Source organism: Aythya fuligula, chromosome 6, assembly GCF_009819795.1.
Source record: "Aythya fuligula isolate bAytFul2 chromosome 6, bAytFul2.pri, whole genome shotgun sequence".
Classification (NCBI taxonomy): Eukaryota; Metazoa; Chordata; class Aves; order Anseriformes; family Anatidae; genus Aythya; species Aythya fuligula.
In genome coordinates this window covers 9,994,974-10,022,162 of record NC_045564.1, presented here as the reverse complement: position 1 = coordinate 10,022,162, position 27,189 = coordinate 9,994,974, and the positions used below count along the sequence as shown (strand labels likewise).

The 27,189-nt window shown below is 53.4% G+C and overlaps 1 protein-coding gene across 3 annotated transcripts in view; it reads right to left on the bottom strand.

Moving 5' to 3' along the window:
- Positions 1-22,674: 22,674 nt before the first annotated feature.
- The window catches only part of TRPM8 (transient receptor potential cation channel subfamily M member 8), a 42,699-nt gene continuing 38,184 nt past the window's right edge, over positions 22,675-27,189 (bottom strand). For all 3 annotated transcript variants that reach the window (XM_032189759.1, XM_032189760.1, XM_032189761.1), the window contains exon 26: positions 22,675-25,572. The gene's annotated coding sequence lies outside the window, so the exon portion shown is untranslated. The remainder of the gene's footprint in view (positions 25,573-27,189) is intronic.

The following is a 27,189-nucleotide window of genomic DNA, read 5'->3' as shown; positions in this document are numbered from 1 at the left end:
AGGCAGAGATGTGTCTAACCATATTCATTTTGAAGATCCCGCGTGTGAAATTCCTCCATTAACCTTCAAATTCCAGTTCCACTTACATTATATGGTACTGAGCCATTGTCAGAACTTCCCAAATGACAAGCACTCAGGAAAGACATGGGAGCACACAAAGTCCTGGGACTCAGATTTTATAAAGGAGAGGATAAAGTCATTTCTGGTTCTTAGGCCTTAGGATTAAGATAGCCTAACAATACTCAGCAATGGCAATATCATGCCTCCTTGCCATTTCTCATTGCTACATCCATAACTTGTGCTAGAGGGATGGCTACAGATTCTCATCCATAGCAAAAACCTCTACATTCTTGCAACCAGAAGGGAAAGACACCCCCATCTTTATTCAAAGTAAGTCTCATCCTTGGAAATGGTGAAAGAACAAGCAGCTATGCTCCTGCTCAGCCTGGGCTTTGCACTCCAAAAGTGACAAATAAAGATGTTGCAAAGCTAAGTCAAGCAAAATCATCAGAAGAATCTCCCTTGTCCCTGGCTTTGAGCAGGGACATCTTCCAGATGAGACAAATACACAGCCAAGCACCTCAGGGCAGGAGGGACGGAGCTGGACCCAACTTAATTTACACAGCAAACAGTTAGACACCATTTAAGAAAAGAGAAAATTAGAGTTTAATAGCTTCTGTTATGTGGCTATTTTCAGACCACTCACACTCCCAGTAATCAAGTCAGCTGTTCCCAGACTACTGGGAGAAGAATAATTTATCTTTGTGAGTGAAATTTTAATTATTTCAAGATACATTTTCATTAAAAATGTAAATTGTGCAGCAATGGCACAGTCCAAACACCATCCCAGGCACTGAGGAACAATTTCTGATCACATTTTCCGAGCAGATTAAAGTAAATGATGTCCCTTTAGACAGATGAAAACCCAAATAAATTCAAAACAACAGTTGATTTTTTTTTTTTCTTTTCCTAGCTCTGGCATTGGCAAATCCAAAGGCTCTCTAAAAGTTCTCTGTGGGTAACTTCTTCCTCACAAATGCAGAAGCCTAGTTGTTGTATTGGTTTTCACTGATAGAGATAGGAAAAAAGCTTCCTGATTTTGCTCAGACTAACAAAGACTTTGAGACCTGATCCATTGTTCATTGACGCCAACAGAGACTCAGCTGCGACTCCCTTTGGATCCTGTCTGCATGTCCCTTGAGAAACTAGCCCTTGACCACCTGGGGCAGCTGGGATGGAGAACAAGTCTTGGTTCTTCCCATTTCTCTACCTGCTGTCATAAGATGGCACCCTGTGCCACGCTGGCTGCAATTCTCAGTGCCACATAGAGCTTTCTGCTAAAGCACTAGCAAGACTCTTAAAGATTTGATAGTCAACAGGGGAGTAGAGTGAAAACAAATGAATATAGTCACACCTCAGCTTCCCACGCCTACACTTGTAAGGATGAAAACAGATGGATTTCATAGGTCTGGACTTTATACCATCCAGCTTCATTTTCTACAAGATTTACTGATGCTCCAGAGAACCCACGTAGTTCTGTGTCAACACTGAAAACTACAGAACTGATGTCTTAGCAGTAATTTTACAAAGATTAAAGGCAACATTTCAGTGTGTACAGGCAGCGCCAAGCCCCTTTGTCACTGCACTTCTGAGGTGCACCATACATGCTGGTCTGAGAGACACAACCTAAACCTACAGTTTCCACTGCTGTTGCTGTGGACTTTGAGAGTGAAGCAATAGAAAGCACACATTACAGCAAACAAAACCTCAACAATGCATACCGGATGGTTATTCGGAAACATCATAGGCTGCAGCAGAACCTCAGAGATCTCTCTTCATTCCTTTGAGCCTTTGAAACTTTAAATATTTATGTTTCCTGTTTCTGCTAAGTCAGCAGTAACAGTTCTTATGGGGTCACTGGCATAACTTTGTAGTTGATGCAAGACAAATAGTACCTGCAGACTCAAAGAGTGTTACCTGAAAAGCCAAAGAGAGAGATGTCTTTTTTTTTTTTTTTTTTTTTTTTTTTAACATTTTGCTGGCCATACTGATAATTTTCAAGGTTTTCTCCCTCTTCCAAACATTGTATGCATAGGGCACATTGTCAGCTAGTTCTGCTCTTATATCCTTTTGCATTTTTAGTTACAGTTAGTTGCAACCACTGGTCAAACCAAGGCCTGGTAAAATTTGAAATCCTAGGTGAAACCAGGCAAAACATTCACCTCCCTCTTCAGAAGCCATTTTCTGTACAGTGCAGCCACCTGTGTCATATGTTCTCCATCGTGAGTCTCAGGATGTCATTTACTGGAAGTGGCTTGCACTGCACTTTCTGGTATTCAGACATGTTACCAGCATTTATTTTTAATGGTATTTCAACCCTATCCCTCAGAATCAGTGTAACTCGGCACACAAAGGGTTGTATCTGGCAGTCAGTCATGAGAAGGTGCTCATTCAGAGGAACATGAGTCATGAATTTTTAGCTTGAATTAATAAAAAAAATACAGTATTTTCTCATTTGAAAAAAGTAATATATTTTTAAATTTCCTACAGGGGTTAAGATCCATAACCTGAAAAATCAGAAACCTAAACTTCAAGGATCCTTAAACAACAAAGCTGACATTCTCATCTCTGATCTTTGGAGCCTCTGGCCAGCTACACCAGGTTTTAGACATTCGTGAGAGTCACTGGAGGTGAGATCAAGCTTTAAATCAGCATATATTTTAAATAATGACTTCAGTCATGAGTAGCAAAACCAGGAATTTGCCAGCCACGCTACTCCAGGCACTGTTTTGTCTCATGCTCTGCACAGCGGCAGTCTGCCATTTGGATTTAAAAGTCTGAGGGCACACGTGGAAGCTCAAAGCTCAAAATACGTGGGGTGAAAAGATGGAGGTGAATTGGACCACTTCTTCCTCAAACTGAGCACAAGACCAGGATTCTACACAAGTTCTCAGCTGCTACGCAAGCACTGCAGCATCAACAGAGGCTTAAACCTCCAGTTTAGCCTTCTGTAACCATAACACCAAAAGCTCAGCCACAAGTTCAGCATCTTAATTGCCACTCTAGGCCGTGAAATTGGTGCCTGGTCCTGACATTAGATGATCCATAGGCAGTAGAACAGGCACTGGCAGAGCCAGAGGCTTACTCTTCTGCTGAAGAAAGCCACCTATGAAGGCATGATTGTCATAATGAGCTCCTCCTGGCACATCTCAGCACAGAATGAGCCCAGGAGAAGTTCTCAGAAACAAACAAAACCCAACCAAACAAAACAAATTAAAACCAAACCAAAACAAAAAGCACTTGCAGGCAGCTCTTGTGCTCATTGAGACACTCCTAGAAACAGCTGTGTTCACACCAAGAGGCAGAGGTGCTGACTGCAGGAGTTGCTAACCTGAGACAAAATCCCTGGAGCAGAACCTGCTCATGCTCTTCAGCCTAGCAATAACTTTTTCTTCTTCAGTACTACTGCATGAGCAGAGAGCAAGGGAGGAGAGGGAGTACAGACACATTAGAGCTGACCACCAGCACCACCAGGTGAGGGACTTTTCTGCTCACACTGATTTATAGATATCCCATAGGAGCAGACTGAAAAATAATCACCCTAATAATGCCATGTAAATAACTATCCATTGTTTTAATTCCTTTGATGCCTTATGAGAGACAGTTGCTTTACAACTGTGATCTGCTCATACTGCTCGAAGGAGAAGGCTGATGCAGGACATTTCCTCAGGAACGAATCTTGTATGATAAGATGTGGAAGACAACCATCAGGTCAAGGGACACCCAGCAGGAACAGTACATTCTGAAGGATATCTGAATAAACATCTTTGTGCTTGATGTGTAGGTACCCAAGCAAGCTTAAATCACGTCTCAATTTCAAGGACAGTTCAGTCTTGACCAGCCATCCACCTGTGGATGGAAGCTTGCTAGGAAGTTTTGCTGAGACCTAGGATGACAGGAGTGGCTGTCTAGAGGACAACTTGTGTGCACGTAATACTATTGTCCCCTGGTTTTGTTTGTCCCCTCAAAGGAGGGACAATGCTCAAGTGTCATCCTCAAAGCAGACAAACCTTCACATGGCAACAGAAAAGAGCAAAAACCAGCCATCTCCTTTCAGGATATCTAAACTGTGTTTGTTCAAGAACATGCCCTGACTTTAAGGTCTTCTAATGAAGAGCTTATGAAAGCTTATGAAAATGTGTGCCTCATTCTCCACAAGATGCAAGTGCCAAGCTTTGGGAGCCAAAACTTCCAACCCTTACCTGAGGCCAGGGACACATCAGGATGATGTGGTGCCATACAGAGGACTCTCCTAGGTGCAGGGCCTCTGCATCTCAGTTCTGTGCTGGCTTTGGGCCAGAGCAGCTTCCACCAGGGAAGAGGCTGTGACTCATTCTCCATCTGTGTGCAGCCATCTCTGTACAGAAGAAGCAGATGGCCTAGAGAGATCAGAGAGAATATCATGACACTAAAATTATGCTCACTGAAGCTGGGGATGCAGAGGAAGTGAAAAGCAGGATAGATCCATCACCTCCTGGGGTACAGCAGCAAAAGCCAGGCAAACACATATTGTCATGGATTTAAAAAGTCTAAATATATAAGGTGTGCTTAAGTGTGTGGGTAAAGGCCATTTAATTCAGAGCTCTCACTGCTACGCTATACTGACCATGCCACAGGAGCTAGCCAGCCACCCTTAGAGTGCGTTTAATGTAGAAAAATGATTTGTGGCACAGCCCTGTCAATCGTGTAAACAGCTATGACCTGAGGCAGCACCAGGGGTGTGGGCAATGCTTTGCCTCTGAAAAGCAGCAGAGATGCTTATCATGGTGCCCCACTGAGATGGGCCACTGCTGTCTGTAACTGGGCTGGGCATGACTGCCTGGGGAAGCCCCCTGCCTCTGCAAAGGGGTAGGGGGCTTTTGGGGTGCCCTGTACACGAGCAAGGCCCCGGTCTTGAATATGGAGAGGTGTTTTCTCAACATCATCTGGGACAAAATGGTCCCATACAGCAATTACCTGGAAGGTGAGCAGCCAGGCTGCAAAATCTGCAGCGCTTTAGGAGTCGCTCGGGTCAGCTCTGGGAAAAGGGCAGGCCAGTGGGGAGAGCTGTGGTCTGAGAAAAACCATCCCCATGCAGGGACATGTGCCTGCTGTGCCACACAGATGGGAGCTCATGAGCACAACATCTCCAGCACATCACCTGCCTGGCAGAGCTCAGCTCCTCCATCTCCCCAGCACAGGGGCATCCAGGCAGGGAAGATGGGGAGCCCTGCTCCTCTGCCCAGCATCACCTTCCCCTTCCAGCGCCGCCTGCTCCAGCCCTGCTGCTGGGGATGTTTCACTGTCTCTGCTTGCCATCGTGTGGTAGAGGCATGCACTGGCCTTGTCTGGGGAGAGCAGTCCTGCGGGAAGTGTGTCAGCCAGGGACGGGCAGGACAGTGACAGCACCCAGGGAGGGAAGTGCTCCTGTGGCAGGGAGCAGAGCTGCTCCCCTCCTGCATGGTGGGCACAGAGTTGCAGCAGTGCTGCTGAGAGAACAGAGCTGACCGGAGGGTGCATGTGGGGAAACGGGGTTGGTCGGAGTTCAAGTACAGGTGGAGGTCTGCGCTACGGCTGTGTAGATGGGAACTGAACTGATGTAAGGACACACAGAGAGAAAACGAACTGTCTGGGGAGAGAACAGATGAGGATGGAGCTGCTGGATGGCTACAGAAAGGAACTGAGCTCCTGCAAGTGTGCAGGAGGAGAGCAGCAGATCTGAGGGCACACAGTTCAGTTTCACATGTGGCTGATAAGCAGAAGGGTCTGTCTTAGCTCCCAGCTTGTCCCTCCCTGTGGGGCAGCCCCCTTCTTGCTGCATCTTGCTATCAGACTCCATCTGCCCGTGCTAACCGCACCAGTCTCTGGAAGTGTGCCCAGATATTTTTCTGCCACCTCCATCTCCTTCTGCAGAGCTGAAGCGAGCTAGGCACACTCCTTCATTCCCCTAGTCATGGTTTCACCTACGATAGAGTTAATTTTCTTTACAGTTGCTGGTATGGTGCTGTGTTTTGGATTTAGGATGATAATACTGATAACACACCGATGTTTTAGTTGTTGCAGAGTAGTGCTTACTCTGAGCCAAGGACTTTTCAGCTCCTCAGACCACTTGCCAGCCTGGGGGTGCACTACAAGCTTGGAGGGGACAGAACCAGGACAGCTGACCCCAACTGGGCAAAGGTGTACTATATGGCTCCGTGATGAACAATTAATATGGGGTGGCTGGCCGGAGTGGGAGGAGACCAGTGCTCAGATACAGGTTGAGCATCAGTCAGTGAGTGGTAAGCAATTGCACTGTGTGTCACAGAATCATAGAAAAGAGTCACAGATTTAATTAGGACCTTTTATTAAGACCTTTAAGATTAGCTAGATTGCCCATTGTGCGTGCATTACTGTAGATGCACTTCGGCTGGGCTAGCAATCCCATCACCTTTTCTAGGGAGAGATCCCTAATTTCTGCATTACCTTTCCCAGGCACTTCTGTGATTTCTCATCTGCCAATGCCCCTTGTGCCTCTGCTGCCACGTGGCTCTCCATCCCCTACCTCAACTGGGATGGCAGACCGGTGGACCTTGCCAACATACCATCCCATAACCATTATCATACCAATCCAATCTTGTCTCTGTCAAGCCTGGTTTTACCCTTTCCCCCCTTCCAATCTAGTTTAAAGCCCCACCAAAGAGCCCTGCTCCTCAATATGGCTCAGATCCACCTGCAAACCTTCCTACCTCCTGCCCACCCACACCTGGGAAGGCAGGGACGTCCCTAAGGGGACACACCTGCTAGCCCAGGCAGGCACTTGTTGCCACTGCCCCTCACGCTAGCGCGCTCAGCCGGCTGAAAAGAGCACAGGTCATCCTCCATATCGTGTGTCCCTCACCAGCTGCCCTCAAGAGGGCGGCAGGAGGCTCCCTCGAGGGGCCTGGAAGCAGGAAGCCCCGTGCAAGCCATGTTCCCCCCAGCTGGGCTGCAGAAGATGGCTGCCCCCGCGACAGGGACGGTTAAATGGTGTAACCGCCATGTTCAGCGGCTTGCCACTGCTCCTGGCCCTCCCTGAGCCTCATCAGCTGCCCCCTAGGCATTGCTTTGTACATTTTATTATTATCATCGTTATAAATTCTCTCCCTTTTCGGGCCAATTAAATTGTCTTTGTCTTAACCCACGAGCTTTTACTTTTTTATTTTTTTCCCCCTTCTGATTCTCTTCCTGGTCCCACAGGGGATCAGGGAGGGAGGCAAAGCAAACAGCTGTGTGGTGCTGGGTTAAACCACAGAAGTCCTTTTAGCACCCAACGTGAGGCAAAAAGGGTTGAGATAACAACAGAACTGACCAAAAAACTTTGAAACAAAATTGTTATAGGCACTAGATCAGTTTAATAGTTGCTGATCACAATGTTTTTGATCTCTGGTCTGTGGTGTTTGTTTTTGGAATTGTGCTGTATGGCACATTACTTACCGTATGTGTTCCCTGTTGTGCTGTTTTTCATTTCTGGGGGCTGGTTTAAGATTATTATTTTGCTGGACTGTATAACATTGGCTTACGATATGAAAAATTACTGGTCATAAGACTAATCTGGTATTTGAACTCAGCAGTGCCATCACCTGTACTTTGTGAATCATCTCTTGGAAACTGTTAAAAACTACACACTTTACCTTTTCTCCTCAGGAGAACAATCTGTTGGGGGGGGACAAGGGGAAACACTTCACTTCTTCCCTACTTCTTACTCTCCCTTTCTCCTTCACCTCCCCCTTCTCCTCCAGGCTAGTTACAATAGCTCTTTAAAACTCTGAATATCTTTGGGGTGTTCTAACCTTAGTGTTCCTATTGTTATGCCTTCTGAATGTATTTCAGGTTTTGTTTAATGTTAAACAACTACTTAAGAATGCCACCCAGAGATCTGGCCTGAGGCAGGATAGTTATGAGCAGCAGGTAGTGTGGGAGGATATGGGCAGGCACCTAGATCAGTGGGCACCTCCAGTGCTTTGGAACTTCACCCCTGAACAAGTGCAGAATCCTAAACGAAAAATAGTAAAATGCTTGGAAAAGGTGTGTCATTACTCCGGCAAGTCCAAAGAGACACAAATCACTGTAATGTGCTGGGGCTTGGCCACAGTCAATGCCACTCCAACTCCTGTGACAGGCCCTGCAGCCACTCCGATCCCTGCGATGGGCCCTGCAGCAATTCCAACCCCTGTGATGGGCCCCATGGCTGGGCCAGAGAACCATTCTGAGTATCAGTCGCCTCAATACGCAAGGTGAAACAATGGATGAGAAAGTCAGGTTGTTTAGAAAGGAAAGGAAGTCTACTCAGACAACAAAGGAGGAAGATGAGGAGGAGGAGGTCCACATCTTTCTTGTGCTTTCTTGATGCAGTACTCCAGGTGGGGGCCTCGCAAAGGAAATACAGAGGAGGACAATCACCTTCCTAAATCTGCTGGTCATGCCTTCTTTGATGCAGCTCAGGATGCAGTTGGCCTTCTGGGCTGCAAACGAGCACTGGTGGCTCATGTTGAGCCTTTCATCCACTAGAAACGTCAATTCTCTCTACACAGGACTGCTCTCAATGAGTTCTTCTTCCAGTCTGTACTCCTGTTTGGGATTGCCCCAACCCCGGTGCAGCACCTTGCACTTGGACTTGTTGAACCTCATATGGTTCAGATGGACCCACTTCTCCAGCCTGTCCAGGCCCCTTTGAATGGCATCTCTTCCTTCATTCGTATCAGCTGCACCACTCAGTTTTGGTGCACTCAATCCCATCATCCATGTCATTGATGAAGATATCCGAAGACAGACCCCGTGAGGGATGGCTGCACACTGCATCAAGGCAGTGCGGCCAGCCATATTCCAGAGGGTCTCAGTCACCTCAGGACCAGAGTCACCCACGGTTTCATTGACACAAAAAAAAATAAAAAAAAAAAGACAGACAAGGTTAAGAAGCAGACCTGTTTCTTTGTGGAAGGCCAAGCAGAGGGGTGATCTGGGAGTCAGTGAAGAGTTGGGCCGAACCAAGAGCTGGATGTGCTGTACAAGCTGGCAGCCATGCAGCCTTCCATGAATATTCTGGTGGAAGGTGAAGATCACACCCCATGGGATCACAGCACCTTTGCAGGCCCACAATGCTCAGTCAGAGGGATCTCAGCCACTGTACCGTAGCCTGGGAAATCCCAGCAGGGCCCAAGCCAGCCACCAGTCCTGCCTCTGCCCCCTGCCCCTCACAGGCAGCCCCCGGTGGGCCCGGCCCTACAGGCAGCTGAGCTACAGTCTGGTGTGGGGCAGGGAGGGATTGTGGCGGCAGGCTCTGGGGCTGATGGGCCAGGGCTGGGAAATGGGGCGATGCAGGGCTCGGCCTCTGCAGAGCATCCTGAAAACTGCCATCTGCCTGGCAGCTGGCGCTGGATGGGCTCGAAAGGCTGGTGGGCCCTGAGCCATCAGGGCAGACGGGCCCCATACCTGTTGCACGCTGGGGAGCAGTTCAGAGAATCCTCACGAGCTGGAGCCGATTGAAAAACGGCACGTGTGGCCAGAAGTGCGGAAGTGCCTGGTCCCACTGTTCTGCCACCTGGACGACGATGTGAAGGAGGTGGCTGAGGTGACGATTGCTAGCCCAACCGGCTGTTTTGGGAGGGCGATGCCCTGTAGGAGAAAACCCCTGGGTGGGACTGAGCACCCAGAGCAAGGGCTGCAGGAGGGCGCAGAGCCCCCTCCCTGCGCGCCCAGGCCACCCCCCACCTTCCTCTGCCTGCCATGCCTCCATCTGCCCAGAGGGACGGGGCGGTGGACACAGGTCCTGTCTCCTGGGCAGTGGTGGCATCTCTCTATCTCTGTTGCTCTGCAGGTCGCTCTGAAAACCTTGATTTTTGCTGCCAAGTTCCTGAAGAAGAGCAAGCTCAAGAGATTGCTGAGGGCAAGACACATATATTGGGCTGCCGAGCACGTGGTAAGGACAGCCCCGAAGCCCCAGCCCTTGCCTGGACAGGCCCCCAGCTCCCCTGCGCCCAGTGTGCAGAGCAGGCAGCTGTGCCCCTGCCCATGGCTGCAGCCTGGAGCCACCAGCCTGCGCTGCGCACACGCTGCCTTTCCTCAGGCACGCAGCTCCAAAGTCTCTTCAGGCTCCTCTCACTTCTGGAGCCTGGGAATGCCGATGGGGCCCTGGCCCAGCAGGGCCTGGGCATCAGAGCGGCACCTCAGCCCTCTGGGGAGCACCCTGTCCCCCGCTCCCTCCAGAGCCCGGCCCCAGCACCAGCCAGCTGCCGGTTGGGGGTGTCCCAGCAGGGGGGCCAGCGTGGTGGTTTTACTCGGGTAAAAGCAGCCAAGCTCCACCACAGCCACCCTCTCACTCCTCCTCCCCAAAGGGGAAGGGGGAGAAAACACAATGCACAGGGCTCGGGGGTTGGCATAAGGACGGGGAGATCGCTCAACAATTATCGTGATGGGCAAAACAGATTCAGAGTAGGGAGATAGTAAGATTTATTGCCTATTGCTAACAAGCTAGAGAAGTGAGAAACAAAGGAAAGAAACCAAAAACGCCTTTCCCCCACCCACCCTCTTCCACCTCCTCTCCCCAAGTGGTGCAGGGGAACGGGGGCTGCGGTCAGTCTATGGCACGTTGTCTCTACGGCTCCTTCACAGTCACTCCCTGCCCATGCTCCACACGGGGTCCCTCCCATGGGATGCCATCCCTCCCAAACTGATCCTGCGTGGGCTTCTCACAGGCAGCAGCTCTTCAAGAACTGCTCCAAATATGGGTCCGTACCACGGGGTCCATCCCTTTCTTAAGGACGCTCTCACAAAGGTGCAAACAGCATCGCTTACTGGCTCGACTCTGACCAGCGGTGGGGCCCTCATCTAACATGGGGCAACTTCTGGGTTCTTCTTGCAGAAGCCATCCCTATGGCCACCCTGCTAACAAAACCTTGCCACGTTAACCCACTACAGCCAGTCCCGTGTCTCCTGCACCAGCCCCATGCCCATATTGTGCTTTCTGCTCTCTGCAGGCCAGGGAAGGTGGCCGGGTAGCAAACGTCTACATGCAACAGGGCATGCGCTATCTGAACAGCGAACACGAGTTTGCGCGATTGGCGGCAGTCAGGTTCCTTGGTAAGCCAGAGCCTCGGGGTCCCTCTCTGCCCAGGGGGAGGTGGGTGCGTGGCCAGGCCAGCAGGGCCTGGGGCAGGCTGGGGTAGGGTTTGTGACGGGTTTTGTGTGCCTAGGGCTCCTTGGGCGGCACATTATGGACTGGCGTGAGGAGAAGCTCCCGATCATCTGTGAGGGTGAGTGAGGGCAGTGGAGTGTGGGTGGGGAGAGGGAAAGAGCCTGGGTTGGGAGCTGCAACCCCCGTCCTGGCAAGGAGGGGCTCTGCTGCCTGGGCAGGAGAGGGGTGGTGTGGGCAGAAGAGAGCGATATTTCAGGGGCTTGTGGAGCACTCAGGGCCAGCCCCTTCCTGCTGGTCTCATTGCCCCCTGCTCCTGCCTGGCCATGGGAAGAGCTGGGTGGGACTGGCCCCAGCAGCAGTGGTTCCTGGGGTCACAACAGACATAGGCTCATAAGTCGTCTCTGTTCCTCTTTCCTAGCCCTGAAAGGCATGGCAGACGACCCCAATCCATCCATCGCCAACCTGGCCAGCCAGAACGCTTTCATTCTAGAGACTGTGGCAGAAAGGCGTAGAGGCACAATTGGAAAGCACACAGTCTATTCTCAGGTCCGGAAGGTCTGGAAGGCAATGCCCCCCTGGCTGAGCATGTGGTGCTGGTGCTGAACCAGCCAATAAAAGAGTAATATAAATTAAATCAATAGACTACTATTCAAAGTTATTTCATAAACGTTGCTAACTATGCATGTGTCTCATGTTTTTCTGGTTTCTCCTCCTGGGCGTTCTTCCTGGCACCCACCACGCTGGAGCACACCAGTGCCTGTACATACCCTCTAAACACACCTGTGCGTGCCCGGAGCCGAGGGCCCAGACGTTGTCACCTCAAGTTTGGTAACGCTGGGCTGGGCCCTGTGTGGGAAGGGGGTGAGGAGGCAGCCCCAGGGGTCCCTTCCCACTACCCGCTTGGTGGCCCTGTGGCTTGGAGAGCTGTGGGGATGGGAAGCTGTGAGGGGACAGGGTGGCGAGAGGGCTGTGGAGAAGGGGTGTGAGGCAGCGGGTCATGGGGCTCTTTGTGACCCGGCATGATGTGGGTGCTGCCCAGGTGAGGTGGCAGCGTGTCACAGAGCCCATTGCGACCCTCTCAAGGGGTCTCTATTTAAGGAGGGTAACAGCAAGCAGCAAGCTCACTTTGCCTGGAGGACATAACGGGACGGGACAGGAGGGAGTGGGACTGTGAGGAGCCCCTGCACAGTGCCCTCATTCCCTGCTGCCCCTGTTCGTGGCACTTCGCCAAGGCGTTTGCCATCCCTGTGGCCAAGAGCCTTTGAGTCAGGGCCTTGTTGAGATGGAGGGGAAATTCCCCGGCAAGCCCAGGATGGCCTGGGAGGAGGTGGAGGATGAAAGCGCCAGGTTCATGCTGTCACGGCGGCAAGGCACGGACCTGGTGGTGGTGCCGGGAGGAGAAGCTGGGGCAGGATTTGTCCCTGGAATATGTCCATGACTTTTTGGACAAGAAAAACTATGCCTCCCTTAGGCATATGGGGATAACTTGAAGCCAAACTTGAAGGTTCATATCATCCTAAATGCCACTGAGGAGGCAGCAGCCTCAGGCCACCTCAACACAGAAGAGGTCGCTATGCTGTTGCATGGCCTCGTGAAACTCCACATCTCCCTTTCAGAGCACGTAAGTAACCTGTGGTGGGGCTTGAGCCCTCTGGAGCTCATGTCTGCCCTGAAGCTGCGCTGGCAACCGCACATGCATTTAGGGCAGCCCAGGGTGTGTAAGGGTAAGAAGTGCTTGGTAGGATCAGGGGAAATGGGTCACGCTGGCAGCAGCCCCCCTCTCAGCCATTTCTCTACCACGTGCCAAAGATGGTGAAGAGCATCTACCAGTGGCTTGTGTCCAACACAGAACAGTCTGCCCAGCACCGTCTGGACAAGAGCCTTCTGGAACTGGCCGAGGAGCACCCCCACGACGTGGTGGTGACGCTGCTGAACTGCTCCCCATCATGCGACAGGTATGGGGCCCGCCTGCCCTGATGGCTCAGGGCCTGCCAGCCTTTCGAGCCCATCCAGCGCCAGCTGCCAGGCAGTTTTCAGGGTGCTCTGCAGGGGCCGAGCCCTGCATCTCCCTGTAGCTCGGCTGCCTGCAGGGCCGAGCCCACCGGGTGTTGTCTGTGAGGGGCAGGGGCCAGAGGCAGGACTGGTGGCTGGCTTGGGCTCCACCATGGCTGCCCAGGCTACAGTACAGTGGCTGAGATCCCTCTGACTGAGTGTTGTGGGTTTGCAGAACTGCTGTGGTCCTGTGGGGTGTGATATTCTCCAATGTCGAGACTTCGAAGCTGGTGATGAACGAGCTGATCCGTGTGCTGGACGACTGGCCCCTGCACAAGACGTCCACCGCCGACGGAAACAACACGTGTGTCTGTCCACTGGCGGTGAGTTTCTGGATGAGGCCTTGCTCGCCCCCTGTGTTGCCTCTGTGGATGTCCTCCCCCATCGCTACATCTCTCTGTCTCGTGGTGGGCTGCAAACCTGGCTTTGGGGCAGGTTTTGGGACGGGCCAAGTTTAGGGGTCAAGGCACAGCCCAGAAGGCTGCAGCGGCTGAGACGGGGAGGCTGGCATGGCTGCAGGACACAGGGGGTCCCCCGGGGTACCTTCCCTCCACGCCCGGGGAAGCTGCTTGTGGCCATCACAAACGAGAGCTGAGCCCAAAGAGCTCTGGTGGCTCGGCTCTGCCTGGGCAGCCTGGCTGGGTGCTCTCTCCACCAGTGTCTCCTGTGGCCCAGGGCTGTGCTTGAACCTCAGCCTTCCGCAGTGGCGCCGTGCCATGAGGACCTCTCAGCAACGAGCACTGTCTTTGGCTGTTTCTTTCAGGCAACCAGAGCAGAGTGTAAAGGTGGCCCTGGCCTTTGTGGCAGGCTTCAGGCTATCCCCATACTCCTAAGAGAGAAGGGAGAGCAGGGATGAGAGATGCCACACACCAAGAGTCCTAAGGGCAGCGCTCGGCTAGCAGGCCCTGCCCAAGGTGGTAACGGTGCAGGTACCTTTTCTTTCTTCTCCAGGATGTCACGGATGCGCTCCAGGGCCAGCTCCTGCCACAGCTCCTCCTCCGCTGCCTCTTTTGACAGGGCTGCATCTGGATTTGGTGAAGACCAGGCACACACACAGATGAGGGTCTGCCAGAGAGGCTGGGGGACCCAACTGAGTCCCCCACCCCCTGGGGAGGACGACCCCTCAGCTAGGGACTGGGGGGGGCACTGAGCCCCATCCCTCTGTCCACGCATCGGGGCTGGGGATGTCCAGTAGGTGAGGCACGGTGGGAGCATGGCCATGAGGGAGAGCCCTACGCCCCACAAGGAGCTTGCTGCCCAAGAGCAGAAGTCCCTTACACAGGATGGCTGCCTGCCACCTTGCCTGTCCAATGGAGCAGGAACAGTCCCCCTGCCCCTCTCCCCCTAGGGTCACCCAGTGGGGCAGGCCCTGGACAGTGCAGGATCCCCCATAGACAATGGGAAGTGGCAGAGCTGGTTGCCAGCTCCTGCCCCGCTGGCCAGCATAGCCACTCACCTGCCCATGTTGGCGGAACCACCAGGCGTCCCCGATGTGACAGCATGAACCTGGTGCTTTCATCCCCCACCTCCTCCCAGGCCATCCTGGGCTCGCTGGGGAATTTCCCCTCCATCCCAACAAGGCCCTGCCTCAAAGGCTCTTGGCCACAGGGATGGCAAACGCCTTGGCGAAGTGCCACGAACAGGGGCAGCAGAGAATGAGGGCACTGTGCAGGGGCTCCTCACAGTCCCACTCCCTCCTGTCCTGTCCCGTCACGTCCTCCAGGCAAAGTGAGCTTGCTGCTTGCTGTTACCCTCCTTAAATAGAGACCCCTTGAGAGGGTCACAATGGGCTTTGTGACACGCTGCCACCTCACCTGCCACATCACGCCGGGTCATAATGAGCCTTTGTGACCTCACACCCCTTCTCCACAGCCCTCTCGCCACCCTGTCCCCTCACAGCTTCCCATCCCCACAGCTCTCCAAGCCACAGGGCCACCAAGCGGGTAGTGGGAAGGGACCCCTGGGGCTGCCTCCTCACCCCCTTCCCACACAGGGCCCAGCCCAGCGTTACCAAACTTGAGGTGACAACGTCTGGGCCCTCGGCTCCGGGCACGCACAGGTGTGTTTAGAGGGTATGTACAGGCACTGGTGTGCTCCAGCGTGGTGGGTGCCAGGAAGAACGCCCAGGAGGAGAAACCAGAAAAACATGAGACACATGCATAGTTAGCAACGTTTATGAAATAACTTTGAATAGTAGTCTATTGATTTAATTTATATTACTCTTTTATTGGCTGGTTCAGCACCAGCACCACATGCTCAGCCAGGGGGGCATTGCCTTCCAGACCTTCCGGACCTGAGAATAGACTGTGTGCTTTCCAATTGTGCCTCTACGCCTTTCTGCCACAGTCTCTAGAATGAAAGCGTTCTGGCTGGCCAGGTTGGCGATGGATGGATTGGGGTCGTCTGCCATGCCTTTCAGGGCTAGGAAAGAGGAACAGAGATGACTTATGAGCCTATGTCTGTTGTGACCCCAGGAACCACTGCTGCTGGGGCCAGTCCCACCCAGCTCTTCCCATGGCCAGGCAGGAGCAGGGGGCAATGAGACCAGCAGGAAGGGGCTGGCCCTGAGTGCTCCACAAGCCCCTGAAATATCGCTCTCTTCTGCCCACACCACCCCTCTCCTGCCCAGGCAGCAGAGCCCCTCCTTGCCAGGACGGGGGTTGCAGCTCCCAACCCAGGCTCTTTCCCTCTCCCCACCCACACTCCACTGCCCTCACTCACCCTCACAGATGATCGGGAGCTTCTCCTCACGCCAGTCCATAATGTGCCGCCCAAGGAGCCCTAGGCACACAAAACCCGTCACAAACCCTACCCCAGCCTGCCCCAGGCCCTGCTGGCCTGGCCACGCACCCACCTCCCCCTGGGCAGAGAGGGACCCCGAGGCTCTGGCTTACCAAGGAACCTGACTGCCGCCAATCGCGCAAACTCGTGTTCGCTGTTCAGATAGCGCATGCCCTGTTGCATGTAGACGTTTGCTACCCGGCCACTTTCCCTGGCCTGCAGAGAGCAGAAAGCACAATATGGGCATGGGGCTGGTGCAGGAGACACGGGACTGGCTGTAGTGGGTTAACGTGGCAAGGTTTTGTTAGCAGGGTGGCCATAGGGATGGCTTCTGCAAGAAGAACCCAGAAGTTGCCCCATGTTAGATGAGGGCCCCACCGCTGGTCAGAGTCGAGCCAGTAAGCGATGCTGTTTGCACCTTTGTGAGAGCGTCCTTAAGAAAGGGATGGACCCCGTGGTACGGACCCATATTTGGAGCAGTTCTTGAAGAGCTGCTGCCTGTGAGAAGCCCACGCAGGATCAGTTTGGGAGGGATGGCATCCCATGGGAGGGACCCCGTGTGGAGCATGGGCAGGGAGTGACTGTGAAGGAGCCGTAGAGACAACGTGCCATAGACTGACCGCAGCCCCCGTTCCCCTGCACCACTTGGGGAGAGGAGGTGGAAGAGGGTGGGTGGGGGAAAGGCGTTTTTGGTTTCTTTCCTTTGTTTCTCACTTCTCTAGCTTGTTAGCAATAGGCAATAAATCTTACTATCTCCCTACTCTGAATCTGTTTTGCCCATCACGATAATTGTTGAGCGATCTCCCCGTCCTTATGCCAACCCCCGAGCCCTGTGCATTGTGTTTTCTCCCCCTTCCCCTTTGGGGAGGAGGAGTGAGAGGGTGGCTGTGGTGGAGCTTGGCTGCTTTTACCCGAGTAAAACCACCACGCTGGCCCCCCTGCTGGGACACCCCCAGCTGGCAGCTGGCTGGTGCTGGGGCCGGGCTCTGGAGGGAGCGGGGGACAGGGTGCTCCCCAGAGGGCTGAGGTGCCACTCTGATGCCCAGGCCCTGCTGGGCCAGGGCCCCGTCGGCATTCCCAGGCTCCAGAAGTGAGAGGAGCCTGAAGAGACTTTGGAGCTGCGTGCCTGAGGAAAGGCAGCGTGTGCGCAGCGCAGGCTGGTGGCTCCAGGCTGCAGCCATGGGCAGGGGCACAGCTGCCTGCTCTGCACACTGGGCGCAGGGGAGCTGGGGGCCTGTCCAGGCAAGGGCTGGGGCTTCGGGGCTGTCCTTACCACGTGCTCGGCAGCCCAATATATGTGTCTTGCCCTCAGCAATCTCTTGAGCTTGCTCTTCTTCAGGAACTTGGCAGCAAAAATCAAGGTTTTCAGAGCGACCTGCAGAGCAACAGAGATAGAGAGATGCCACCACTGCCCAGGAGACAGGACCTGTGTCCACCGCCCCGTCCCTCTGGGCAGATGGAGGCATGGCAGGCAGAGGAAGGTGGGGGGTGGCCTGGGCGCGCAGGGAGGTGGCTCTGCGCCCTCCTGCAGCCCTTGCTCTGGGTGCTCAGTCCCACCCAGGGGTTTTCTCCTACAGGGCATCGCCCTCCCAAAACAGCCGGTTGGGCTAGCAATCGTCACCTCAGCCACCTCCTTCACATCGTCGTCCAGGTGGCAGAACAGTGGGACCAGGCACTTCCGCACTTCTGGCCACACGTGCCGTTTTTCAATCGGCTCCGTGAAGTCCATCACGTCCATGTAGAACTGGATGGCCAGAAACCGCACTTTGGGGTCCCGCTGGTGGGAAGGAAGAGGGAAAGCCATCAGTGCTGGCTGCTCCAGCCCCACCTGGGCAAGGGGCTGAAAATCCATCTGCGGGGCACAAAGCTTCCCAACAGCGCCCAGCACTCACAGGGCATCAGACACACAAAGTCCCCTGCCCATGGGGAGCACACCACAGCCTCAACCCCATGCCCCCACCCACAAAGATGCCAGTCAGGCCCCATCCCATGCCTTACATGTGGGAAGAGCGGCAGCAGACTCGCAGCCATGTTCCAGGCGGTACGCCTGTCGAGCAACCTGTCGATGCGCTGGAGAATCCTCACGAGCAAAACCAGGACTAAGTACACCAAATCAGTTTCCTTGTGCTTCAGGACAGACAAGATGTCTGGCAGCACGTACGCAATTTTCCTTGCCTGTGTGGAACACAGCACCACGTTGTGAAGCTGGCAAAAACGCTCAGGCTGTTAAAGCCCATGCTGCTTCCTCGGGGCATAGAAGCCACAGGACTGCCCCCGAGGACTCAGGCAAAGACTCGGGGAGGCAGGAGAGCTGTGAGCAGCTCCCAACAGCTCCCGCTGCTCAGTAAAGCCCAAGCTGTTTGTGTTATCCAGCACCCCCTTGCCCAGCCCCGTGCTGCCAGCATGGCCTAAAACATCTGCCCCCTGCTCACCCTCCTGCGTCCATCGCACATCTTCAGGAGGCCCCTGATCAGCAGCTCCACCATCATGTCGTCCTCACTGCGCAGGTACCTCGGGAGGAGCCTCACGATGAAGTCATCCTGTTCTCTTAGGTCTTCGCAGGTCAGGAACTGAAACAAACACAGCAGTTACAGGTGGGCATGGCCGACAGGACCCCTGCACCATGCAGGGCTGGGCCCAGCCGCTAGTGCAGGGCACGAGCGGCAGCCCAGGCAGCCTGGGGTTCCCCAGACTTGAACAGCAAGAGCTGGCGCAAGGGAGGCACAGAAGACCGCTGGGGACGGGTGTCCTCCTGGCAGCAATGGGATGAACCGGAGCCTGCTCCTGCCCCAGCTCCACTGCCTGGTGTCTGCCCGCAGCTGTGGCTACGAGAGAGTGCAGCGGCCAGCGGCAGCTCAGAGAGGCACCTCTTGCCATCAGGCTCACCTCAAGGATGAACGCCATGGCAGCGATCTTCCAGTGAGGCTCTTCCCTGCTGAGACGCCTTTTCATAGCGTGCAGGATCCAGAGACGAAACTCGAATGTGGTATTTTTCAGTTCTCTGCAAGAAGGAAGAAGCCATCATCAGTGCAAAGCAGGACGGGCAAACCGCTCCCCAGACTGACCGCCCCCCTCATCCCGCTGCTACGCCACAGGCCAGGCCAGGGCCACCTTCACACTCTGCTCCTGCAACCACCAGTAGTTAAGCTCACGGAGACCTGGTCTTTCCCCAGCACCCCTTGCCAGAAGAAAGCCAGTGCTCAGCACCAGCAGGATCCTCTTGGGGTGGAGAGTACTCAACGGGCCTTCATGCCACGAAGCCTGCCTTTCTGAGGAGACTCCTGACCCACCCATGGCAGATTCGTGTCCCTTGGACGCTGCCCTCCTCAGGGGAACCCTGCTCCTCGCTCTGTGCCATTCAGCTCAAGCCCCACGGGAGAGGATACTGATGCCGCGGGAGGTGACTCACAAGCACCGATGCTTTGGCCCCTTCCAGCCCCAAGAAATGAGCCCCCCACTCCCTACCCCACCCGCAGACGAGGGCGTTGCGTGGGGCGCTGCACTGCATGGGAAAGAGCCCGGGGGAAGCAGGAAGACGGTGGCGCTCACCCAGCCAGTAGAGTCAGCCCCAAGTGGTGGACGTCAGGGCTGATGAGTAGCTCCCAGCCATTCCCCCTCTGGAAGGCCGCCTGCTGCTCCAAGCAGTCCACAAGGATGAGCAGCTCGGACAGTATGTACGCTGCAAATCTGCGTGCAAGAACAAAGCTCGGGTCATAATGGGAGCCCTTGCCCTGGCTCCGGGGCTGCGGGAGGGATGGGAAGACTGCGATGGAGCACCTGTTGTACTCGTGGCGCTGCTTGTCCTCACGCGTGCATTCCTTCCAGAAGGCTTGGAGGTCCTCTGTCATGTGCCGTGTGCTGAAGGAAATTTGGAAGAGCACAGCCAGGAAGAGATGTGGGAAACGCTTCTTCACGGCCACTTTGCAGGTGCCCATCTTGAGGATCTCCCACAGCGCCCTGGTTGCCTGAAAGAAACAGCCAAAGACAGTGCTCGTTGCTGAGAGGTCCTCATGGCACGGCGCCACTGCGGAAGGCTGAGGTTCAAGCACAGCCCTGGGCCACAGGAGACACTGGTGGAGAGAGCACCCAGCCAGGCTGCCCAGGCAGAGCCGAGCCACCAGAGCTCTTTGGGCTCAGCTCTCGTTTGTGATGGCCACAAGCAGCTTCCCCGGGCGTGGAGGGAAGGTACCCCGGGGGACCCCCTGTGTCCTGCAGCCATGCCAGCCTCCCCGTCTCAGCCGCTGCAGCCTTCTGGGCTGTGCCTTGACCCCTAAACTTGGCCCGTCCCAAAACCTGCCCCAAAGCCAGGTTTGCAGCCCACCACGAGACAGAGAGATGTAGCGATGGGGGAGGACATCCACAGAGGCAACACAGGGGGCGAGCAAGGCCTCATCCAGAAACTCACCGCCAGCGGACAGACACACGTGTTGTTTCCGTCGGCGGTGGACGTCTTGTGCAGGGGCCAGTCGTCCAGCACACGGATCAGCTCGTTCATCACCAGCTTCGAAGTCTCGACATTGGAGAATATCACACCCCACAGGACCACAGCAGTTCTGCAAACCCACAACACTCAGTCAGAGGGATCTCAGCCACTGTACTGTAGCCTGGGCAGCCATGGTGGAGCCCAAGCCAGCCACCAGTCCTGCCTCTGGCCCCTGCCCCTCACAGACAACACCCGGTGGGCTCGGCCCTGCAGGCAGCCGAGCTACAGGGAGATGCAGGGCTCGGCCCCTGCAGAGCACCCTGAAAACTGCCTGGCAGCTGGCGCTGGATGGGCTCGAAAGGCTGGCAGGCCCTGAGCCATCAGGGCAGGCGGGCCCCATACCTGTCGCATGATGGGGAGCAGTTCAGCAGCGTCACCACCACGTCGTGGGGGTGCTCCCTGGCCAGAGGCCCAATGCTCTTGGCCAGCCTGTGCTTGGGTTTCCTGACGGATGCGAGCCACTCGTAGATGCTCCTCACCATCTTCGGCACCTGGTAGAGACATGGTTGAGTGGGGCGGCTGCCAGTGTGACCCATTTCCCCTGATCCCACCAAGCTGTTCTTAGCCTCCCACCACTGTGGACTGGCCTAAATGCATGTGCAGTTGCCAGCAGACCCAGCTTCAGGGCAGACATGATCCCCGAAGGGCTCAAGCCCCACCATAGGTTACTTACGTGCTCAGAAAGGGAGACGTGGATTTCCACAAGGCCATGCAACATCATAGCGACCTCTTCTGTGTTGAACCGGCCTGAAGCTGCTGCCTCCTCGATGGCATTCAGGATGATCTGACATTTTGTGGCAGGCTTCAGGCTATCCCCATACTCCTAAGAGAGAAGGGAGAGCAGGGATGAGAGATGCCACACACCGAGAGTCCTAAGGGCAGCGCTCGGCTGAGCAGGCCCTGCCCAAGGTGGTAACGGTGCAGGTACCTTTTCTTTCTTCTCCAGGATGTCACGGATGCGCTCCAGGGCCAGCTCCTGCCACAGCTCCTCCTCCGCTGCCTCTTTTGACAGGGCTGCATCTGGATTTGGTGAAGACCAGGCACACACACAGATGAGGGTCTGCCAGAGAGGCTGGGGGACCCAACTGAGTCCCCCACCCCCTGGGGAGGACGACCCCTCAGCTAGGGACTGGGGGGGGCACTGAGCCCCATCCCTCTGTCCATGCATCGGGGCTGGGGATGTCCAGTAGGTGAGGCACGGTGGGAGCATGGCCATGAGGGAGAGCCCTACGCCCCACAAGGAGCTTGCTGCCCAAGAGCAGAAGTCCCTTACACAGGATGGCTGCCTGCCACCTTGCCTGTCCAATGGAGCAGGAACAGTCCCCCTGCCCCTCTCCCCCTAGGGACACCCAGTGGGGCAGGCCCTGGACAGTGCAGGATCCCCCATAGACAATGGGAAGTGGCAGAGCTGGTTGCCAGCTCCTGCCCCGCTGGCCAGCATAGCCACTCACCTGCCCATGTTGGCGGAACCACCAGGCGTCCCCGATGTGACAGCATGAACCTGGTGCTTTCATCCCCCACCTCCTCCCAGGCCATCCTGGGCTCGCTGGGGAATTTCCCCTCCATCCCAACAAGGCCCTGCCTCAAAGGCTCTTGGCCACAGGGATGGCAAACGCCTTGGCGAAGTGCCACGAACAGGGGCAGCAGGGAATGAGGGCACTGTGCAGGGGCTCCTCACAGTCCCACTCCCTCCTGTCCTGTCCCGTTATGTCCTCCAGGCAAAGTGAGCTTGCTGCTTGCTGTTACCCTCCTTAAATAGAGACCCCTTGAGCGGGTCACAATGGGCTTTGTGACACGCTGCCACCTCACCTGCCACATCACGCCGGGTCATAAAGAGCCTTTGTGACCTCACACCCCTTCTCCACAGCCCTCTCGCCACCCTGTCCCCTCACAGCTTCCCATCCCCACAGCTCTCCAAGCCACAGGGCCACCAAGCGGGTAGTGGGAAGGGACCCCTGGGGCTGCCTCCTCACCCCCTTCCCACACAGGGCCCAGCCCAGCGTTACCAAACTTGAGGTGACAACGTCTGGGCCCTCGGCTCCGGGCACGCACAGGTGTGTTTAGAGGGTATGTACAGGCACTGGTGTGCTCCAGCGTGGTGGGTGCCGGGAAGCACGCCCAGGAGGAGAAACCAGAAGAACATGAGACAAAGGGGAAAGAAACAATATTTATGAAATAATTTTGTATACTAGTTTATTGATTGGGGACAGTAAAACCCATTTTGCTCTCACTACAGTTGATAACTACTGTCAAGCAGTGAGTATTATGAGTATTATGGCTAGCATGTTCTTCATAGTGATGTTTCATTGACTTATTACCTTTGAGCATCTTGGCTTCACACCCTGCCAGAGAGCGATTTGCAGGCTCCATTTGAGCTTCAGGCAGGTTCACTGTAAATCAGCATACCTGGCTTTATGGCTGCCGTCGCAGAGAACGAGACCTACCATACACACGAAGCTGCAAGGGAGGCACACTGCTCGGTAGTTCTGGCAAACTAACTGGCAAGTGGTGAAGCCTTTTTATATTTTTAACAAAAAGCTTCCAATTTCCACTTCCATTCCTCTGTCTCAGAGATCGCTGAGCAGGTTACAGAAGTCTAGGTCCAGGCTTTGGAAGCCTACAGACACGATGGTTTTAAGGGCCATTTGCTTATGTCATTCTCGGCAGCCAAATCGTTGAACGATGGAAACGTCTCCAAAATCTTTTGCAAAATGATCTGTCCACAGCACACTTCCTTCCCCGAAGCAGCCACTTTCTCACTCCATGTTCACACATCACCATCACCTCAATGGGACAGATCTTCTAGGCATTTCTTTCTTCCGAAACAGCTGCCTGGTTTCCTACTCCTGACAGACCCTCGTGCTCACAGAAATGACAGCAAAGCTGGCGCACGTGCCTTTTAGTACAGGAAGATGCCCAACTCACCATTACGTTCCCCAGATCTTTCAAAAGCTTTGCCACGAGATAACCATAGAGCAAACATCTGTGTGGCAAAATAGATGTCCATGGTCACTCCTCATCTCATGACCAAACATTGTAGAGACTCCCTTGCTTAAAGGTTTCAGTTGTGTATGATGAGCTATGTCAAGGCAGCACTTTGTGGACGCCTGGTTCCAAAACTTCTGTGTGAGGGACCCAGCCAGGCTCCCCCAGACATGGGCAGGGCTGTGACAAGGTGCCAGGGAGCCCCCTGGGCACCTTGGGCCCATGTTGGGCACTCAGGGCTCTGTAGCCATGGGGCCAATTCCTGCTGCTGGTGCAGCAGCTGGGGCTGGGACAAGCTGCTGCAGGGTTTTGATTTTTCATGCCATGTCTCAAAGCTACTTTCATCGTTTTACATAGGAGCACATCACTGCATCACTGTATCTTCTGGCAAGTACACTACAGGTTTTATACGTGAAAGAAATGCACTGAAAGCACAACTTTCACTTTGAGGCATCCAAGTGACATTGAAGAAAGTTTCCAGAAAGGAGGCTTATCTTAAGGCTTAACTTATGATGTGAGCTATGTGCCACAGAAATAAGCAAAGGTCTTATCGAGGACTTTGCAATCTTTTTTACAGGAAAAGACTGAAATACTTCATATATAAGTTACTAACACTGCTATTGGCAATGCTCTAGACCCCAGCTTTGGGTAAAACGCACACATGTACTGGCCTCTTTGGTCAGTCAGTTGCACCTCAGTTGGTTGCATCTCAGAAGCAGAAACATTTCCCCACACATCCATGCTTTGTAGCCCTGTCCTGTCCTGGTTGTCTTCATCTTATGGGTCAACATGCTTTCATAGCACACAGGGACTGGAACGTAATACTACTGTGTACAGAAACAGGCTTTGTACATAGGCTTTGGTTTCTAGCCAGGCAGTAAATGGCTCTATTGGCACAAGCCAAGTTGACTAGCCTGGGGAGTGTTCTGCTACCACAGAAGTTCCCTTTCCACCACCACCAACTAGTCACTTGGAGATCTCACATATCATCTGCATAAGCACTCATATATTTTGCCTGACAGCCCTCAGACTAGCTGTAAATCATGGTAAAGCGTATGGATTAAGATAGCCATTGCCAGCAAGAGGAAAATATCAAAGTCTCCAGAATCAAACATGTTGAGAGATTGTTCCTAGTCATTGGGGATGAAGATGGATACAGTATTTTCCAAGGCATATGCATGCCATGCAGAGTAGTCTTCCTTCAGCTGGTAATGCACCATTTATACCACACAAACCACCACAAGATTGCACGGCTATTTCACAAAAGACAACAGCAACCTCACCACAGCAAGTATAAGAAGATGTAAAGCTTGCCAATCTTTGCAATTTTATATCCATTATACAAACACATGCAAACAGATGTTTGAAAAATTTAAAACAAATTACAATGCTCCAAGTATAAAAATTACCCCCATAGAAACAACCAAAGATTACACTCAAGGCCTTTCAAAACTACTTCAATAAGAATTGTATCCCTTCCATGCAAGACTGCAAGAGTTGAGCTTCTGCATTGCTGCACAGTTCCAGGTAGAGCAGGAGTAAGTTTACACTGTTCTAGTGAAGTCCAAGATGTTGATGTTGGACCAAAGATTATCTTTCCCCAGGGGGATGATGCCACAATACGCTTCGTTCTGGCATACCAGCATTACAAGCTTCAGCAGGTCTTACAGACAGACTGTATAATTAACAAGCTAGATCTGGTTACTGCATGAAGAGGGAAGGGAGATTTATTAAGACAAGCAATTAATGTGTAAAGAGTCCCATGAACAAACCCTTTTGAGTGAAATTCAAAAGCAGAGTGATTTTGGCAGCAGCAGCACAGCACTTGGAATTAACAGTACATTTTAACAGAAGCTGATAAGGACTACCTTCTGACATTGAACATCTGGGGAGATGAGGAAACAGGAAAGCTTGGGTAACCTGGGAGTTCTGACAGAAGAGAAACAGTCTTTATGTTTTAATGTCATCATCCAACAAGCAGAACATGTTGTCTTATCAAAACCAAATAATAAAAGAAATCCTATTGTCTCCATTTATTTGGTGGTAACTGCCAGCTCCAAAATTCTAGATGAATTGGTACCTGGGTGAGTAAAAGAAAAAAATTAGAGTTTGCAACCCAGCACCACATTTTGTTGTCATCCTGAAGACATCCACTTGGAGCCTTGGATGTCTTGCACAGCACTTCAGATCATGGAGCTGTCTGCATTACCTATCCAGAATATCATGTCCATAACGTTTGCCAGCTTCCTGTCAATTGGGACCTCTCCAGATTCCCAAGACCATTGGAAAATAATTGAGAGAGGTCCTGTGATAATGTCAGCCAGCTCTCTGAGCATCCTGGGATGAATCCATCATCAGTGTTGAAGACAGAGGCAAAGAAGGCATTAAACGTCTCAACGTCTCTGCTTTGCCTATGTCCTTGGTTTTGAAGTGACCATCCCCATCAAGTAGTGGACCTGTTTTCTCTGGTCTTCCTTTTACTGTTCACATACTTTAAAAAGCCCTTTTTATTGTCTCCCACAGACCTGGCCAGCTTCAACTCTAATTGGGCTTTGGCAGCACAAATTTTCTCCCTACAAAGGTGAACAGAGTCTCTGTAGTCCTTCCATAATGCCTGGCCCTACTGCCAGCAGCCATACACTTTATTTTTCTGCCTAAGCTCCACAAGAAGATCCCTGGTCAGCCAAGCCAACCTTCTGCCCTGCCTTCATGACTTCCAATATTTTGCATTTGACTGATCTTGTGATTTTAGGAGGTGGTGCTTAAAGAATGACCAGTGCTGATGGACACCAATGCCTTCAAAACCAGTGGAAACCTGGAGACCTTGCTAACTAGTTCCCTGAGCAGCCTGAGGTCTGCTCTCCCCATACCCAGGGCTGAAGTTTTGGTGGCAGTTTTCCTTCTGTCACCAAAAATTTTAAACTCAACTGCTTTATGGTCACTATGACCAAGATGGCTGCCCACTGCCACATTACCACAAGATCCTCTCAGTTCTCAAGCAACAGGAGGCTCCACCTGTGCTTCATCAGCCTCCATTGGGAGGGTTGCCAGGTCTTGGCGGCTCCCTCAGCTGCCTCAAATGGCCTCAATGCAGAAGAAAAGCCCTGTCTGCCTTGATCCCCTGCTCTGCTGCAGCACATGTCTGCACCGGAGGATTGCCTTGGCGAGTGACTGCAAAATGGCGGCCGTGCCTGATTTCAATGCCCTGCCTGTAGTCCTTCATGATACACCCTGGACTGCTCCTGAGAATGTCACTGGTATCCATATGAAATAACAGCAGTGGGCAGTAGTCTCCTGGAAATGTCCCAAGTCTCTGGTAGGCACGTACTTCTCTTGAAAGTAGTTCAGGTTGGCAAATGGGCACCTCTGTTCCCCACAGAAGAGAGACCCCTACTACTATCACAGTCACTGCTTCTTGGTTGGACTGGTCATTCTACAGGGAACAGGCTGAGCTGGCTTTGTCAACACCTGTATCTCCCCAGTGCGACAGGTCTTCTGCAGTCCCTGTTACCTACAAAGAGGTTCTACAAGGGCACCTCAAGCAACAGGGGAAGTCTCTTCCTCCAGTAGTCCTTGCCAAAGCAAGCTGCCATTCCCTCTGTTTTCGGTATCACTCCCTTCTGCGTTGTCTCGAGGCTGTGGGTTGTGGGTCTTTCTGGCTGTGGGTCCACTGCAGACTTCACATAGAACCAACTGT